Raw genomic sequence first — 21,225 nt, 5'->3', positions numbered from 1 at the left:
TCCCTCCTTCAACGATAACGCCCCTTCCTCCCCAACATCAATAACCGAACCACCTCCGTCTCAATCTATATATGTAGGATTGAGACGGCAGTGAACCGTACTGCCGAACCTTACCCCCACAACTACCACGTGAAAGGGTTTGACAGCGGCATAGGTCCTACCCTTCCGAGGGCCTGGCTCAGACTGAATACTTTTGCCCTCCACCCGCGTGGGCGTGCTGTTGTACATCACGTCACTCACCCTAAGCCCACGTGACGAATACGGCAGCTCCTATTGGTAGAAACATCTCCCGATTGCTATTGGTCGATTTGAGTTTGACAACTTGGACCACGTGGGACGACCACGTTTTTGACGTTTGTGACATTTTGCTTTACTTTGATTTGTATGCGCATATCTGTTATCTTCGTTTGCGTGTTTGAAGGAAAAGTACAAGATATTTGATGTAAGCATCCTTACTGTTCTTCTTTTACTAATCTCATGAGGCCAGAAAATGAAAACATACCACACCAAGGCAAATGAATTTCGGATAATTTGAAACATAAGTGCGGCCAGTATCCAGTATTCGGAAGATAGGTTCGAACCCCGCTATCGGCAGCCCGGAAAATGGTTTTCTGTGGTTTCCCATTTTCACACCAGGCAAATGCTGGGGCTGTACCTTAATTAAGGCCATGGCTGCTTCCTTCCCATTCCTAGGCTTTTCCTGTCCCATCATCGCCATTAGACCTATCTGTGTCGGTGCAACGTAAAGCAACTAGCCTTATCATAGTTGTCCCCCTGTGGATAGGGCCAGTAGAATAACAGCCACAGCATCCTCTGCCTGCTGTAAGAGACGACTAAAAGGGGTCCCATGTGGGCTCTGCACTTGGGAGCTTGGGTAGGCGACCACGGAGCCCTTAATTGAATTTTGGCACTGCTTCCGCTTACTTGTGCCAGGCTCCCCACCTTCATCTATCCTATCTGATCTACCTCGATCACGACCTGTTCTTTTCTGCCCCCGATTGTATTATGTATGGAGGCCTAGGGAGTCTTGTTTTCCATCCATGGCCCTGGTCCTCCTTAGCTGATACCATCATTTTTCCTAGTGTCAGCCCCATTCCATTTCTTCTCTCCGATTACTAATATATATAGGGGATGGTTGCCTAGTTGTACTTTCTCTTAAAACAATGAACTAGATTTTAGGCCCTTTTAATCAACAAGCATCATCATCTTAAGCAAGGAGATTGGTGGTGAGGGCAAGATATTTGGTGGCCATGACATACTAGGAACTGTCCCATCATTCGCCTTACTGCAGGCGAAAGGAAAAACCATTCTCAGGACAGCCAGTGGTAGGGGAACAGCCCGTTTCTGTGTCCGAAATGCAGAGGTGTAGAAACACGGTGGAACCATAGTCACCCCTCCTCTGCTTGGTTGGCCGGTTGGAGTGCATGCTGTCAGACCACAGATCAGCCTACTCTGCAACCACCAACATAGATTTCTGCATTCGATATACAGTAGGTACAAATGGCAATGTCGGAAGTGAGTTTCCACTGTCTTCAACTGGCATTTCGTCTAGGTAACAGCAAAGTCCCTTGCACACCGTAATGTTGTGGAAGTAGCAGCATATTGTTCATAATACTGTACTAAATTAGCAAGCAATTCCTTGGACATAGCTCTTAATAGGTGGAGCTATGTTGTGACTTGGCATGGGAATGTTTTGTGCTGGATCAGCTGCCATATTATTGTATGTAGATCCTGATGCTGCATATTTCTGTAAATTTATTAGAAATCCTCTCCTGCGGATGGACTGAAAGGAAGCATTATTTGTACCTCCTGCATGTTGTAAGAGGGAGCAATCACAGAATCTGTAAGCTCTCTCTTGTCTTTTAAACCCTCAAATATATTCATGATTCCATCCTTTTCCATGTAGCAGAAAAAATTTGATATATCCTACTATCACATAAAATAGAACATTTTTATTGTAAATAGTGTAGGTTAATGAATACAAGGGATTCATACAATTTTGTAGCTTGACATTGTTTATCATCTAAATGCAGATGACTGATTGAATGATGTGTTGTGTTTTGGTGCAGTATGTAGGAACAGAGTATGTGCTATCATGTCTTGGTTTCTTCAAACACTACTCTGCCAGAGATTTGGCATCCTCTAGTAGATGCAAAAGAAGTACAAATCTCAATATTTTTCAGTGTGTGGCCCTAGGTGCCTCTTTTGACAGACTGAAAGATGTATCATATAGTAAGTTCCTGGGGAAAATACAAATGGTGTTGCTGAAAACTTTTGCAATGTCAGTGCAACGTTAAACTGCAATAAGAGAGAAAAGTATTATGTTGTACCTTGTCAGTTCCAGTCTTTCTTTCATAAATGAATGATCTTGTATTTGTGTTGTATTGCATAGTTTTCTGGCTGATGAATATTAATTGATGATTAACACTGCTGAATGTAATGTCATGAGATTATGATATACTATGATCACTAAAACTTTTGTTCAAATTTCTACACAAGTTTATACCTGTAACACTGTGGATAGTAGGTAGAATATAGCTCCATAAATCAAAAGATCATGTTTCATTTCAATTTACCTTTGAATCCTACAAACTCCCTCCTTAGCATATGAGTTTCCTTTCATCATTTTGGTTCCTGTGCATGGTTTTCTTTCTTACATTGTATTTATATTGTATTTCCTGCATAAGTGGCATATCTTGATACTGTTGACTGTTACAGTTGGCTTAAGTAGTGTTAAAGAGGACTGATGCACGAGGGGATGTTAGTGTCTATTTCTGTCATAGGTCTTAATCTGAGATAAGGATTGCCAATCCCACTCACCTTCAGGTCACTTCCTTCCTCCCTTTGTGAGTTAGCTTCCTTTTTCCTCAGCAGAAACAAACAAAAGCAGCACAGGCAAGGCCAGTCACTCCGATCCTTCAAGGCTTTGTGAATTAGTAAAAATAAAATATAGCTCCATAATTGAAATATTTATAATAAGCAGCACAAGTGGTAAACTTCTTTTCTCCAGCAAAAACTTATTAATAATAATAATGCAAAGGCCAACCTCCAGGTGTATTGTTGTTCAGAATGCAGTATTTCAGAAAAAGGTAACAGAAAGAAGGAAATGAAAGAAAAATATAAGAGAAATAAAAAAAGAAAAAATATATTTAATATAATATTTAAGAGTGGAGGGGGGACGAGAACCTGGGGACCCTCCGCGCGCTAAACGATTTAAATCACCCGCCCGGTAATTTTAGTTCAGCCCTGTTTACACTAGAGGCGCTGGTGTGCAATTCCTGGCGATCTTTGCGCAGCCGTTGCGTACAGAAGTGAAAAATAACGTTGAGAGTCATGTCTTACTCATTCTCTTTGACCACGTGTAAAGCCCACTAGAGCAGGACTGTATTGATAGTTGATAGTTAGAAATATAACGGGACATTGCACCCAGTGCTGTTTTCAAGAAGTGTCGTGTACTCTGGAGTTGTCACTGGTAATTCATCCTTTCCTAAATTCAGCCCGTTCTACTGACTGATACAAATCAACTCCGTTCTTTAAGTGTTTGTTTTAAGTGATTACACTGAATTAAAATATCAGGTTTTGTCTCTAGGTGTGAGGTATGTGATACATAAGACGCGTATAGCCATTTGTACAGCCTATTCCGTTAATTTATTGTGCTACAGATGTTCTTCATTGAGAAATTGTGATTTCTATCATTTACACTGTGTCCACAATCTCTATTGTCGGTAAGGTTCAAGTTCTATAATTTACTTTTGCGAAAATTATACATCTCAATTAGGAACAGTAAGAAGTTAATACTAAACTTTCTCAGTTTCAGCATTCTACACTTTTTTAACATTTAATATTTTTAATTTTCTTAAATTTTATTTCTACTTAAGCATTAAAACTGTATACGCATATAACTGGCATTCTTTTTGAAAACTCCTGGCCTTTGTGTCACAAGTGCCAGCAAATTTATTTATTTATTTATTTATTTAAATAAATAAATAAATAAATAAATAAATCTGTTCCTCGTGTGTTGTAGCAATATAACGTAACTTAACTAACCTATCAAAATTTTTTGAGTGAAGAATATTTCTGAAGGGCTATGCAGGTGAAGAATCGCGGATATTAGTTTCAGAAAGAAATTACAATATGTAGTTCATAATTTTAATTATTGTTTTGCTGTGTTATTTACCTATGTTTGCAATTTAATAGTGACGCTGTGAATGTTGAGTTGTTCTTTACACTGTAGGCTGCGACATAAGGTAGTACGGTTCGAAATTTTGAGAAGTTTCCGTTTAGGATATCATATGTAGAATTCTTGTTATGGTTATCAGTGTTGTTATAGAGATTATTCTGCATAGTATCAGTCATAGAAAACTTGAGGTCCAATAGGTATGATCACAATATTAACAGTCATGTAAAATTTTGAGTCTTTTTAGTATGTTCATAATATTGACGGCATGTAAAATTTCAAGCATAATGCTTAGTCTGTTGACAGATAACCTAAGTAGCAATGACAGCAATAAGGTAATATATTTTTCTGGCCTATGTTTAGTGTAAAATCATTGGAAGTAATCAAGAAACCCAGTACCTTCTAACTACTTCAGTTGCAGTGTGAAATGGACCTGCAAGTAAAAATCAAAGAGGAACCAGCCTGGCTTGTAAGAACAACAAATGCATCACATGTGATTCTCATGGCAAATAACTTTATAGAGGTCAGAATTTAACCCTTAGTAGCTGAATAAGTTTGGCAGGGGCATAATTTACTATGTGCTTCCCCAATATCAACCCCAGCAGTCGCCATTTGCTACATGGGCATCTAGGAAAAGTATGTCTCTCTTTTGTTTCTTTGTCTGGGAGTATGTGATAATGTGCTATGCAAGGCAGCCAACTCTTAGGAAGGACAAACAACAGTATTTATATACATCTATAGGTCCAACTAGTGACAGAAACTTTGTTCATGGGGCAAGGAAAGGGGTTCTGGTGGCACATGCCCCCAGATTATGGTCGCCAAGTGGACAATTGGCCTCTAGCATTTACTAGGGAGATGGCAGTGCATGCTATGTGTGATAGTGGCAAAAAGCTGAATTAAAGTTGTGGACTTGATAGTGAAGGAACCTTGGTTAGGTCCAGCTACCAATGAAGTTGTGACAGGCAGCGTTTCAAGATCGAGGCATCAGGACATTTCATGAGCTAAGTACCCATCAAATGACTGTTTATTGTTTATTGATTACCTCTGGCGTTTATTGAAATGGATTTCTGTAGGTTGTATGGTTATGTTTTTATTCTCCATGGTTTGGTAATGGTATCGTTGTGGGATTGACATCATCTCCTAGCATACATTATCCAATTTTAGTGCTAGTAGCTGCTGAACTGAAGGACAATTGTGGGTGCTGGATTTAATTTGGTTATGGCCAGTAGGACTTTGAATCTCATAGTGAACATATTTTTCCACCAAAAGAAATTCCAGATAAGATTTGCATCATTTAAACTTCTTTACAATGTTACTAATGTTGGGTGATCTCATAGTAAAATGCCTTGGCGGAGAAGCTGTGAAATAATTTTGGAGAAGAAGCGACTCATTGTCATCATCTTTCCTTGCTCTGTCTGTTGCTACTGTAAACACAGTCCATTGTAATCTTCTGAATGTGTGGCTTACAGTTCAGTCTCTCTTCATCTGATAGCTTACATGGTGATGTGATAACATTCTACTTTCATGTTGGGGAGTGTAATTTGGGTCCATTCTAGAGGTATTTGATGAAGCTGAATATCCCAGCACACGTCTGTAGTTATACTGGCATAAAAGTGAATTCCTGCACATCATTCTTGCACCTCAGAGTCTTTGAAAACCTTGAGAGTTGGAAGAGGGATATTCAATGAATAATTGTGACTCGGCAGCAAAAATCTACTCCCAACACTGTGAACTGCTAATTTATAGATGTGATATTGTCCAGGAGTTGCTTAAAGGTGAAATTCTGCTGCTTATGCACACTGTTCTCTGAATAAATGTTTGCTGGTTGAGTTCTAAATTATAGACACTACAGAAGAGAACGGTGTCTGAACATATCTGAGATGTGAGTGTACTGCTATTCAAGATCTATACTCTTGACACTTCTTGTTATGTTCTATTCTTGGGTATGTAGAAAAAAACAATAGCTGTCATCAGCAACAACGGAATTCAAGAACTACAATGTGACCCTACATATAAATTTCAAAACAAAATAAAACAAGCTATCCAGCAAACAGACTTTATTCTCGCAGAACAAGAAAAGGAAAGCCTCACTATCAAAAAATCCCATACTCCCCACAGTAAGAGCCATCCCCAAAATACACAAAAGCTCATGTCCCATTAGACCAATAGTAAATTATGATGTGCTAAGTTACAATTTAAGCTAACAACTGAAAAAATCCTAAAAGAGAAAATCTCACTTAAAGAAGACAGATAAATTAAAACCAGCCTAGAACTAATCAACCCCTTCCTGCCCGAAAGCGCCCGACTGTTCACTTTGCCTTACGGTCCTTATTGCCCGAAAACACCCAGCTGCATTATCTGCATACGTGTGCAATCTATGCAATAGTTTTGTATTTTTTGGTGGTGAATTGTTTATTAGGCATTGATGAACATACAGTACAATATACTAGCCTTAGGAAATAAAAGAAGAGTGAGAATTTGTCTTGAAGTTGTCTAGGCAACGGTCTTGAACTTCCGCGAGTGCTTGTCAGCTGTTTAGTTCGTAAACATGACGGGATTGAATACTGCGGATATTGAGACAGCTGAATAACGGCATAAGAAATAACACAGAATTGTTGAGCAGGGGTGGAGGTAAATTTTTAGTGAGTAAATAACATATCAACAAAAATAATTTTACTGATAACTGTGATATAAGTGAAAACGGATATCTAGAAATCGGACCTGATGATGATGCTGCTGCAATTCAGATAACACAAACATTTTGTTTCATTATTCAATGATTATACGGATGATGTTGAACCTATCAATAATTTCAAAAGAGTATTATGAGAAATAGGTTATATTTTTACATATGTTAGGCGGGGACAATCTATTCAGTGACATTACCGATTGCGTATATATCAATGCAGCAATCAAACAGGCGCATTTTAGTAAAATAGAAACAGAATGGGAAGACACTTGCTAGAGGAAATGAAAGTTGATATACAAGGTCACCATTACACTTCCAGAATCTCATCTTTATTGGCTTAGGGGGATTTAGACAACATGAGAATGTGACAAATACAGCCTACCTCAGTGTTGAGTATCTCCAGCACGGGTGGGGGTTTGAACCGACAAACTTATGACTCAATGAATAGAGAAATGGACATGATGGTATGTTAAATGTTGTAAATGATGGCATATTTTCTAATATTATTGAAAATGTGAATACATTGTGATCAATATTTTTTTTATAATATTTAACCTTTTCTGAAACGGTGTGCTCTGTTTGAATGTTTCCTAATTAATGGGTTGAAACCTGGGGATAAGCGGAGAAAAAATGTTGACATCACTAACATGTACACCAACGTAACAATAGATGAATCCATTAAAATTATCGAAAATCTTCATAAAGAAAATACTTCACTGCAGGAAACCAAAGAAATAATTAGCCTTATTAGAACAATGCTACACCAAAATAGCTTTGCATTCACTGACAAGATGTATTGCCACAAAGAAGGGTTAGCCATGGGCTCACCATTATAAGGTATAATAGCAAACATTCTTTTGAATAACTTTGAAAACATCTACTGAACGTATCAGCATTCAAAAGGAATATTATACTGGAGCAGGTATGTAGGTGACATCATGTGCATATGATAATGACTTCACTAATGCACACCAGTTATTAAACACACTAAATTATTTACAGAATTCCACCAGCTTCACAATGGAGCAAGAATCTAATAAGAAAATAACACCACAATCAGCAGGAATAATGGCAACCTGTCTTACAAAGTGTACAGCAAGCCCACTCAGGTGTTGCATGCTATTGACGAGTCTAACCATGCATACACACTAAAAATAGCAGGATTGAATACAATGATACACAGAGCTGTTTCCATACCAATGAGCACAATGGATTTCAATTAAGAGGCACGAATTGTTAAACAAATCATGAAAGAAGACAACCACCCTCCAGGCAGAGTAGATAAAACATTAAACAAACAAAAGAAAAGTCCCTGGAAAACCACCACACTTGGTTCTCAACTACATTAATAATAACACATAAAAAGTAGGTTATATCTTTAGGAAACAGGGTTTTAATTAACCTTTAGGATGAACAACACACTGCAGAGACACATCAACAAGTGCACCTAAACAAAAAAGACCCTTTCTCAAAGTCACGATTCTATGAACTCAGTGCCCAGAACTTAACTGCAATGCCACCTATATAGGTCAGACAAAACAAAATTTCCACACAAGATTCAAAGAACACAATAAACGATCAGATATAATCAGCATTCAGCCTTTGGGGAGCACATATACGACAGTTCACACTATTTCACAGACATCAACACAGATCTAAAAAGTTTACACATTGAAAATAAAATAAAATCTTCCAATATGAGGGAAGCAATCGAGATCTACATCACAAAAAGTGCTAACGTAACCAACTTAAATGACCATACACACTTAAAAAATTCCCCGCACATCGCTCTACTCACATAATATCTGGACCATACTTACTCATTAAATTGGCATTTATCACAATAATATCCTTTAGATATTCTCTATTTCAATTCCATACATTATTCATCTAAAATCATTCAGTTGCATTCAACCATCTTACATAAAAGTACATTATAACATGAAGTAGGTTAATAACCTTCTCTCCCCTCTCCAGTGTGGAAAGAGTATTCCACAGTGCTTCACTCGTTCCATCCTACTTCCCCCTCTCCTCTCCATGGTACAGTGTACTAGATTTTAACATCCAGTAGGAGGGATCCACAATGTTCGGCACTCCCCTCTCATGCTTCCATTCCCCTCTCCGTAATGTTTGTGCTATATTCAAAACTTTCCATTTACCTCTCCATGACCACAGTCCCGAAATAGTATTTGGTGACAACAAAGTTGGCATTGGCAGTCTAGATAAGTTCAGGAGTTTTCTCGATATATTAATACTTGTAAATTTCTTATTTGTCAGTACTGGCTCATATTATCACTGAACTCTCTATCATTGACAGGTTTATGCAACGTAAACAATGCTGTACATATATGCATATTTTGTGTGATTTCATAGTCTGAGGATGTTCTTGTAGAATGAAACATGTCATTCTTTGTATAATAGAGTGTTTATTATTTACGGGTATGTTTATAGTGTAATAATTTATGTTAAAATTGTATGTTTGACAAACTAGAAAGTTTTTTGTTACATTTAACTAAGTCTACAATGGAAAGTATGGCTTCATCTTTAACAAACTCTCCATTTTTTTGCGTCATTTTATCTTCCTTTCCGTAGTTCAGCTACTGTTCGATTTCTTCTGTATTAAATGGGATAAGTGAGTATATTCTGGAATTTTATACTTTAATTCGCTGTTATTAGTAAACTAACTTGTAATAGAATGTAAGCTTTTGATCACAGTCCCTCCTGCACCCCTGTAGTGTCAACATGTTTCATGAATCCAAGTGAAAAATTTAATGGTCTCGCAGTATACGAGGGCCATCCGATAAATAGGTTTCCCTATTTTACAAAAAATACAAGCAGGCTATTTACACTTGTGCTGGCCCTGCAGTGTCGGGGTAGCATGCCTGCCTCTTACCCAGACGCCCCGGGTTCAATTCCTGGCCAGGTCAGGGATTTTTACCTGCATCTGTGGGCTGGTTGGAGATCTACTCAGCCTATGTGATTAAAATTGAGGAGCTATCTCTCAGTGAGATGGTGGCCCTGGTCTAGGAAGTCTAGAATAACGACGGAGAGGATTGTTCGTACTCACCACATGACACCTCATAATCTGTAGGCCTTTGGGCTGAGCAGTGATCACTTGGTAAGCCATGGCACTATGGGGGCTGTTGCCCCATGGTGCTTGGTTTTATTTACATTTGAGAAATATTTAATTTTCATTCTACAACTCGTACACTACTTTTCCACATAGTCACTTTTTCAGTCCAAATATTTTGTTATCTTGGCAGCAGTTTCTTGATACCTTCATCATACCGGGTCGGGTCCCATCTCTGTAGACAGCGGTGCACTTCCTCTTCCACCTCTTCAAACCGCTTACCTCCAAGGTGCAACTTGAGTTGTGGATAGAGATGGAAATCACTCGGGGCAAGTTCCGCAGAATAAGGTGGATGGGGAAAAAGGTCCCTTTTGAAGTTCTGCAGCAAATCCTGCGTCCTTTGAGCTGAATGGGCAATATTTTCTGAGACAAGACCAGAACGTTTTCGTTGGATTTCAACTCTGAGCTTCGTAAGGACCGTGCAGGACCTCTCATGTGTGACGACAGTACATTGGGGCGGTCAGTCAACCAATACAACATCATTACAACCGGGCGAGTTGGCCGCGCGTGTAGAGGCGCGCGGCTGTGAGCTTGCATCCGGGAGATAGTAGGTTCGAATCCCACTATCGGCAGCCCTGAAAATGGTTCTCCGTGGTTTTCCATTTTCACACCAGGCAAATGCTGGGGCTGTACCTTAATTAAGGCCACGGCCGCTTCCTTCCAACTCCTAGGCCTTTCCTATCCCATCGTCGCCATAAGACCTATCTGTGTCGGTGCGACGTAAAGCCCCTAGCAAAAAAAAACATCATTACAGTCCCAAAAGGCAGTAGCCAAAACTATGCCTACAGAGGCTGAGGTCTAACCGGGCAAGTTGGCCATGCGGTTAAGGCCGCGCAGCTGTGAGCTTGCATCTGGGAGATAGTGCGTTCGAACCCCACTGTCGGCAGCCCTGAAGATGGATTTCCGTGGTTTCCCATTTTCATACCAGGTAAGTATTGGGGATGTACCTTAATTAACGCCACAGCTGCTTCCTTCCCACTCCTAGGCTCTTCCTCTCCACTCGTCAACATAAGACCTATTTGTGTCGGTGCGATGTAAAGTAAATTGTAAAAAAGAGTCTGAGGTCTTGGCCCTTTTTATGAGCATGTTCGCCAAGTTTCTTCCATAGCATGCTTTGTGGTTTTGTTTTTAGAGTTGAATAATGCGCCCTGCTTTCATCTCCAGTAACAATGCGGGAAGACATTTGATCTCCCTCTCTTTGAAGCATTTGCAGGAAAGCTCAGGCTACCTAGTTCTGTTATTGCTTGTGAGCATCAATAAGAAAACTTGGGACCCATCTTGCACAGACTTTTCAATACTGCAAGACATTCAACAATATCATTGCAATAAAGGACTGCCCAGTTTCCGTGCCGGGAGGCAGTAGATTCATTATCTCATCAGTGCTGACGCGTTAATCTTCGTCCACCACATTCCGACCTGCAACAGTGCCTATATTGGGGCTGGCGCTGCGCTTGTCATCATGTACATCGTGCTGTCGTTCCAGGAACCATGAATGCCAGCATGCATTTTTCACTATAAACTCACACCAAATGACAATGAATATTGGTAGCCACTTCATTTTTTGCCGTGGAAAAGCGAATAACAGAACAGAGTTCACAAGTGGACACGCTTTCAATTGGCAGCTCCATGGCAGGTAGCGCCGTACTGGTGAAAACAGAGCAAGCACGTGCGGTTGAAGATCACCTTACCCAGCCATACGCCAGTGGAAGTTCCTACAGTACCAACTTAATTCTAAAACATGTGGTTTGCAGAGAAAAAATAGGGAAAGTTATTTATTGGATGACCTTCGTACATCATGAAAGTGCTTCTGAAACTGCAGATGTACACTCCAACACTGATGGTGTTCTCATCCCCACAGTTCTTCACAGAACACTGCATAACATCCTTGTAGTAGTAAAACATTTCATTTGTAGTTGCTTTATGTTTGACCTGCATCACATCTTTCCCTGGTCTATGACTGTGATAAGCCTGCTTCTTTCATGTTCGTTTTTTATTTTTACACTTGGATGAACAGAACTGTCTCAGTGCAGTGTTTATCCCCTGTGAGCTTGGCAAAACCAGATTATAGAAAGTGATTAAAATGTTTCAAGGGATTTTGATCTGTCTGTCTAAACAAAATGTATGTTAAGAGCATAGTATTAATATTTCTCACTGTATGGCAAAAGATTTAGGACAGTTTTAATACTTGGATGTGATTCAAACAACCCAATGATTTGATAGACGTAATTGGATACATAAAGTTAATTAATATAATTTAGTGTTTATGTCTGTGGCAGATTCCTTCCAAAATTTTGTGCGAGATGGTCCCAATTCCATCTCTGGTGGGATATCTTCTGATATGGCTAGAAAATGCTTCTCACTTTATATTTGGTTCTCAGTCTCAGGCTTTCTCTGACATTAGGTTTGAACAAGGATGATAACACCATTCTCAGTGCAGCCTTTGGTTTTGAAATCCTCTGCTGGTAGAAATCTCTCTTAAACAGCAGTAAAATTTTGAAAGTAACTGTAATACTTGTAAGTGGTAAATTATCACGCTCATTTGTTGGTGACAGTATTTGTAAATGTGTGTTACGTGCATAACTTATGTATCATATTTTCCACAGGAAAATATTGAAAATGTATCAGAAATGATACCACTGAAAAATGAAGCCAAATCAGAGTTAACAGAGCCAGGGCCAATGCAGGAAAACTCACTTGAGGTAATGTACATAATTTGATAAGCCATTGTTAGGTACTGAAAATAGAAAATTGCTGAACAGATATCAGTGGTTGACCCTTCATTTCAGTACATATGATTGATACACTTTTTTATGAGATTGACTGTTTACTTACCTAATTTTCATGTTTCCTTCATGTTCTTTAAGATCTTGCATTATGTATCACGCAGCAGTTGGGGTAGATCCAAAGACCTCTACTGTATATCATTTGGGAGGTGGTATCATTGCTACTAATATTTTTGACTTAGTGAATATTTTCAAACACGGAGTTGCTATAAGGAGCACTTTTTTGTTACTGTTCCTGGGTATTTTACTAGTTGTTCCAAATGAAACACCATTGTAATCTTGTTGATTATATTAATTATTGACTTCTAGATAATACAATTATTTGTAGATACAAGTTGCAGGTGATTGCTTGCTTACTGTCAGAATTCACTTACAAGTAGAAAACATTGTTATCCTTCCTAATGTGGTCTGTGATGATACTAGTCTATGGTGACTTATAATATTACTTAAACTTTCAATGAATAACTGAGCCCTTCAAGAGTGATCTTGCCTTTCTGTTTCATATGTGGTAAAGGACAGTGTTTGTGAATAGGCTTTGTATGTTCCCCATTACTCACCTGAACATTTGTTACATGAATTAGGATACACATTTGATCACTGCCATCGTCCAATATCTTTCAGGAATTCTGGGTTGGCTGCTCAATATACAGCCATCTGGATAATGAGAGAGGAAGTATAATCATGATCAGGGAGTGTAGTATTTTTCTCTCCTACAAGGAAATTGGATGTAGTTAGGTAAGAAGTGTCAAAAAAGTCGTCATTTAACTTTAGTGAGGAGATGTGAGTATGTGTTGTAAAAGTGGTCCATTCTTTGTTGGTCAAGAAATAAGAATTCATCACTCTTCTAAGGTGATATATCAGACTGTTGACAGCTGCTTCTCGTTTTCTATCAAAGTGTAGTGCTGCAGGAGGGATGGAATGCTGTATCAGTCCCATGCCTGCAGTTGCAGGGAAGAGCTGGTTTTTCTCAGGATTGTTTTTCAGAAAGGCCTTGATTTCCTTAGCTGCTCTGAAGAAGTTTGTGCCATTATCACTGTAAATGTTCAGGGGGTGACCTCTGTGAAATTAAGTGAACAAAGAGAGGCGAGCAATGTAGTTGTTGTGAGATCAGGTATCATGTATATGTAGAGAGACTTGGTAGCTAGGTAGTCTGGTCTTGTTCCATCTCACGCCAATGTTTATGAGAATTGAGCCAGCATAGTCTATTCTAGTGTTAAGGAATGGGTACACGCACACTTTGTGTATTTCGTGTTAATTGTTCAGAAGTATCTGCATTCAACTTACGACCCTTGAGACGTGCATAAATGTTGCTTCTTTACCGCCCCCCTTGCTGATGGGATCCGAAACTTGCCCCTCAGAGATGTGATTAAGGGTTGAGTGCCATGATGAAGTAGTCGAAGTTCTTCCGCAATGATAATTAGATTAGTGAGATGATGATATATATACAGAATGATCTAATATTTCCTCCCCACTAGAATTAAGATATTGTGCAGTCTTCTGCCGACAAGGAGATGGCTTCTTTATCTATGATTATGGTTATAATCAATATGATTTAATATTTTCTACAGAACATTAATGCAACATTTGAGTGGAGGGTTCAACTCCGATATGAACAGTGGACTTGAATTTCACTCTTGTTTATAACAATCTGAGATAAATCAAAAACAATATGCAGCTACTCTCTGTACCTTTTTTAATCTTGAAACTTTTAATCTTGAGTTTTTGAACTGGGAGATTAATTCGAACATCACGTTTTCATTTATTCCTACTCAAAGGATCTTGATTCAACCATCCAGAACTATGCCAACAAACTGTATTGTTGACAATTGTGTTCATTTGTGGTCGTCTGGACACTAAGTCAGCGCGTTTCTCTTTGGAAGGCACATGGTGCCACTCATTTGTATCTTTAGCAACTTCAAACTGGGAGCCTTTAATGTTTTCTTTGAGTAGTCTTGTCAAGAGAAAGGCTCCGCAAATCTCAGACTTTGAAGGGAGAGTTATGAAAAACCAATTTTTTTAAAGCTTTGCTGCCTTGCATTTTACACAGAGCAACATTTTATTGCTAAACAATCTGACATACACACGTAAATGCTATTTGTTGAGCCCGCAGTCAGATGATTATAGAGAAGAGATGTTCTTGAGTGGATGACCCTTCATGGTGTATGTAGTTGAGACTAATGCCATTGTCAGTCTTGACTGAAGCGTTGATTTTAACAAGTGTTTTTGCTGTTCTACTTGAATGATTTATGACAGGGTAATGTGGAATTTAATAGTGATTTTCTTCCTGCAGGTTTTCACATTCCTCTCATGTTATCAAGTGATTTGAATTCTAACATGAATTTAATATATTCCTGGCAAAACTTCTTATTTTTCAGACGTTTTTTTCCAGGGACAGGACATGCTTAATTTCCATTTGTTTAGATCAACCAAGTTTTAAAGCATTTCTTCACAGGGAGTTATTCAGTGTATCTAACTGACGTGTCTGTCATCATGTGTTGCTGGAAGTTTGCTTCATGCTGTTTTTCCATTGGTGTTGTTCTCTTATGTTATCCAAAATAGTGAATTTTGTTTTGTAGGTTGCATACGAGTATAGATTGATGAGGCATAGGTTTTATCTTGTCAACTCACCTCTGCCGCATTCGTCATTTACCACTGCTTTCTTCCTGGCATTTGACATGTGCACACTGCTGCAGTCAGCCGATTACCTGCATCAAACATGGATGGCATCATCGGTTTTAGATTGTACACTCTACACTCTTCATGGATGTTTTCGGCGTTTCGAGTGCCATGTGTCATGACTTTTCCTCTACCTCCCCTCTTCATGTCGTCTATGTAAGTATTTGTCTTTACCTGTTACCTTGATGCACTCTTTGGCTGTTGGACAGAGGGCAAAATCTTTGTGTTATGCTGGTGTAAATTTTCACACTGGTATGGGACTTATTCTTGATCATAAGGTATTGTAAACTGTGCTTGATTCTTGAGTGAGCCAATGACCGTAGATGTTAGGCCCCTTTAAACAACAAGCATCATCATCATCATCATCATCATCATCATCATCATGACGAGTGGTAATATTTGATTATGTATCCATACAGGTGCAGCTGCATGTCTAATTCCTTTATTTGGTACGCTCCTGGAATTTATGTGAAAATGAACTTTCTGTGTGTCAATTCTCTCAAAAATCCTGGAATTAAAAATTTGTTTACATTCCTGAACTGCATAATAGTCTTATCTTGAACTTGAACTTGCTTACGCTTATATTTTCTAGTCATTTCAATTCTTACTGTATGCCCAGATTTTGTAATTGAAAATGCTGATCTTTTATTCAGTCACCTGTTCTTATTTTTTTCTATTTGTTACATAATATTCCTTTATTTCTCATTGTACAGTTGGTTAGGAAATGTCTGTTCTGTTTAATGAAACTAATTGTAAATGTTAGTGACACTCTCACTGACCTTTGTAGTATTTCCTTTGTGTTTGGTTGTGAATTACCTTTCGATTTTTTTTGTGTTGTAATGTTTGTAAGTTGTTGTGCCTTGTCTTTCAATACATCCGAAGTAGCCAGTTCTCGTTCATGCACTAGTGTCCTTGTATTTTTCTGACTGCTTGTGCATTATTTATATCTTACCCCTGTGTACAATCCATAGTATAACCTTTCTTGGCCAGCACGTGCATATGTCTCTTTGATGTTCACCTTTTACCTTTCGTAAGTAATTTTACTAACCTGTCCATCAGAGATTCATCTCAATTTTGTATTTTGTAGAACTGGTTAGTTTTTATGAATTTGCTGATACATTATTAAATGGTGTATGAAAATTTGAGTTCTTGGGAATGGGTCCTTTTGAGGAGCATGCAAAATGGGATCAACAAGTGTCAAGTCTCTAGGAACGTTCCAGTAGGAAATTGTCATTGTTGAAATTGAGGTTCTTTTTCAGAAGCTCACTAACCAGGGTAAAGTCAGTGATGAAATTGTCTGTAGTGACGTTTCTCCCCGTTCCCTCAATATCTTTGACAAGTCTCAATACCACATTCCTTCCATTGTTCATTTCTCTCTCTCTGTTTACTGGTGTAGCGTTGTCAACTGCAGAGGCGCACACATACACCGTCCAAATCCGAGAGGAGCCATAATTTTGTTCCATATTTTCCTCTTGGTTTGGTAGATAAATACTGCTTAAAGGGGCATTTTACCTAAAGGAAGCCAGCTGTTCATCCACAGTATTATATTCATATGGAACAAACACTTTAGGTAGTTGTGAAACGAACATGTCATGAACATCTCTTGTTGCTGTTAACTTGCCATTACATCTATGGGCTGGTCTCTCTTCCTAATTATCGAAGCTCAAAACTGGGTTATCATTTGGGACCATTGAAGAAATATTGTAGCTCGAAGGATAGGGTGACCGTGTGCTTCATTCCATACTTCTCGAAGTGATTTGCCCACTGATTTGTAGACCCCAGCAAAATCAAGCCTGCAAATATAGATAACTGCATGTTATTGTTGATTGTGATTATTAGCAGTTAACAAAAGACAGAAACTGCTATTGTTTCCAAATTGTGTAAATCGTACATATCTAGAAATGCTTCAAACTCAATCAAGGAAATGGGCTTGTAGCTTTCCGTTTATCTGCAAAAACCCTCTTTATTTCAAAATTTGTTTCCCATAAAGTGGTTTCCAGCATTTTATCAGTGATGAATAACTTCATTGCCAACATCTGGGATCACCTGTCTTCTGAAGAGCATATATCGTGGGTCCAGGTGCAATTCTCATTATGTTGCTCAATCTGGAATATGCATAATTGAAATTTACGTTTCTCTGAAGTATTATTGATATAAACAACTAAAATATTGAAGAGCATATAGGCCTATAGATATAGGTCCATGATGTAAATGAAGCAATAGCATTGTTCATATTACAGTGCAACCCCAGTTTTGTGTGACCCCGATTTAATATAAACCTGCATTTAATGGAAGAAATTTCAGGTCCTGAAAATTATTCCATAAGAGCAATGCAATTTTATATTCAATTTTACGTAATTCAAAATACTGTAGGGCAAAACTCGCATTTAGCGTTCAGGAAATGTTAAAATTTTCCTACATTTCTATTCATTTTGATTATGGGACATTAAGAACCACTGCAAAAGACGTCATAAGCTTGCTAAGGATGATTCAAGGCAGAAGAGGAATTTGGAGCATGGGCACTTAGAGGTAAAGTGAGATGTCTGACTCCGATTGTCATCTGTTCGCGGCCGATGTAGTAGAACAGAACCCCCGTTTTAATGACAATGTTATTATAATCTATGAAAATTCCTGTATTAATCTGTGCAATATCCTTTAGTTACAATACAATGAGAATCCTTTTACCGTTTCATCCATTATCACAAGCAAATTCAGGCATGTTAGTTTTCATCCATTACCAATATTCATACACTCTACTCCAGGGTTTATATTGAATGCGATCAATCGTTTTCTGTGTTGATTCATTGCTACGCATGAGTGAATTGATCTTGAGTGTGTCTGAGGTCTTCTCACAGCACAGACTGGTGTATTAAACATCGGGATAACATATTTTTGCACTAAGTGCAATGACAGCACTTGTTAACTCTTAGAAATAAAAGCTGAAGTAAAAGATTGCTTAATTTACTATGTTCTGAAATAAAATTAGAATGTGATACTTCTCAAGATACAGTGGTGTGCATAACTAATTTCAGAGGTTAGGTTATGTACATTCGTATCTTGTTAAATTTCAGAATAGCTTTTCCCATGTATATTTATAGTAAAATTGTTATTATTCTACAGGGAGCTTGAAATTTATTTTTATAAAATGTGCGCGGTATACCTATGTTACAGAGAAACAATAACAGTAAAAATTTCCACCTATTTGATACTTATATTTGCATTAAGCAAATCAATTAATCATACACAGTACATGTTTCATTCCATTTTGGAACATTTTCAGCTGTATTACATTGCTTAGTGAAAACACTAAGTATTTATCTTTTTAAGAATATCTCAAACAGGTACCTTGTTTTTCTTGAAATCTACATAAATTTAAAATTTACAATAAATTAAAATGAATGAGGATGGTTGAATGGGGTCGAAGGATGCATTAGCTGCACTCCTCGAAGGACATAGTAGATGTTAGCAACAAGATTATGGGGAAGCTCTTTTATTAATAGTAAAACAGCAATCAGCTTCAGGGATCCTGAACCAACTAAATTCAAGGGATATATTTGTAAATTTAAAACAAATAGCAATCACCTTTGAAGGAGCAAACAAAGAGAACACCTTGTAATATTCAGAACAGTGACAAAGGAAAGTTTTATTTTCAAAAAACTTTTTATTAGGAGACAAGCAGAATATTTTGGTGATAAAAGTACTGGAAACGTTTTTTACAACATCTGTTCAGGTGAATAGATTTTTTTTTTAAATAGGCTAACCATAAGCAGATCCATTTCCCTCTCATTTCACCACCCCATTCAACCATCCACATTGATTTTAATTTATTTCAAATTTTAAATTTATGTACATTTTAAGAAAAACAAGGTACCTGTTTGAGATGTTCTTTAAAAGATAAATACTTAATGTTTTCACCTAAGCAATGTAATACAGCTGAAGATGTTTCAAAATAGAATGAAACATGTACTGTGTGTGATTAATTGATTTGCTTAATGCAAATATAAGTATCAAATAGGTGGACATTTTTACTGTCACTGTTTCTTTGTAAATAGGATTTGATACGGGAAATGAAGCTGATTTCTTGCAATTGAAACCTAGGTTAGGTGATGCCGCTTGAAATAGGAAACCGGCAATGTTTGCAACAATCCTCTGGACTGATGCTATTGCAGTTCTTAAGAAGGAAATGTATAATGGGTGTTCAGTCTATTGGAATTAGAAAATACATGCTAATCAGTCGACTGCTGCTTGGAAAACATCCGCAATAATGTTTAAACAAACTGATTGCTGTTCTGCAGTAATTTTAATGGGTTTGTGTGAGTTCGGTATCTTTCCTGCCTTTTATGAAAAATCATGCATAACCTTATAAGAAAAACCTTAAACTGAAGAGATTTGCATTCACCAACAAAAAATTGTCAAAATGAAGCACAAACTGTAACTACAATACAGTGTATAATGTAGATATCTCCTTCTTTTATTGCCGTCATTGTGTAAATAACATATCATGGCACAATTTATGTTAACCCCCATTTAACAATAAAAATTCAGGTCCCTGTAAAAACGTTAAATAGGGGTTCTGCTGAATGTGGAACGTACCTTACACCTGATTGTCAATATGGTTGATTTCTCCATTCCATCCCATTTCGAGATATGTATACTTCTTTTTGTACAGAGTCAATCTCATCTTGTAGTTTATAACCGGATACTTGGAGGTCGTCATTTTCTTCTCCCTCCAGAGAAACATGATCGTCATCAGTTTTTTGGAAAACACAAATTCAGGATCAGCCAATGCATCATCAGCTTCCTCTTCATGTTTACTCTCACTAATTTCATATAATATATTTCATATAGATTTCTCATTAACCGCTGATGACCAGCTATATTTGATCACAGAAACAATGCAGCACTCCCTAGTCGTGGAGGTAGTCGAACATTGTTTGTGTAGTGACCAGCATGTAGGGCAGCATTGATATTAATGGATATGTCCATTTGATCCATTCATCATATATGTAAATTTTTGAACTGGTAGAGTAGTCAGCAACTGAAAAATATTTTTAAATCATGTCAATACCTAGTAAAGGAGATGAACAAATGCACAAGTTTTTTGGCATATACAGTTCATATTTTGTCAGTTACAAGCAATTGAAGATTAAATCTGGGTCGGTGCAACCCATTCAGATCAGAAGGATTAAATGGGGTAGAGACGAGCCTTAATGAACATGTCGAGATGCTGATAATAATGTCTAAATTTATTATAATGCTACAAGTGGGGCAGAGCTTATTTGTACATTCAAGGATGTGCTTCGCATACTCCAATGCAATCAGCTTAGGGCAGTGGTAGTGGTTATGAATTAAGTTCTACAGTATGGTTATATTTGGTTCAATCATGGCAATGTTTTTCTAGGGTTTTCTTTGTCTAAGCTTTCAGGGACAAGGTGATTTTTTGAATGTTTTTATTCCAGTTCGGCCTTAATTTCTAGTGATCTTGTTTTAAAAATTGCCCTTGAAGTATAGTCACAACATTATGTCTCTGTTGAAACTTGGTAATTTTAATTTTTGGAAGCAGACCTTTGTCTGTTTGACCAATTCTCTTGATTTAAATAAATCTTTGCTTCAGTTTCATTATTATTAGCTCCTGGTTTTAGGGGGGTTATCATTTTTGATTCCAGTAAGTCTTTGACTTTGAATTCTTTTTCATATGTGTCATGTCCATGTCAGTGAATATTAAATTTAGAGAATGGTTATATAGTTGTACTTAATAGTGATTTTCTTG

The sequence above is a fragment of the Anabrus simplex genome, chromosome X (genome assembly GCF_040414725.1).
Source record: "Anabrus simplex isolate iqAnaSimp1 chromosome X, ASM4041472v1, whole genome shotgun sequence".
Lineage (NCBI taxonomy): Eukaryota > Metazoa > Arthropoda > Insecta > Orthoptera > Tettigoniidae > Anabrus > Anabrus simplex.
This window is presented reverse-complemented; position numbering follows the sequence as displayed.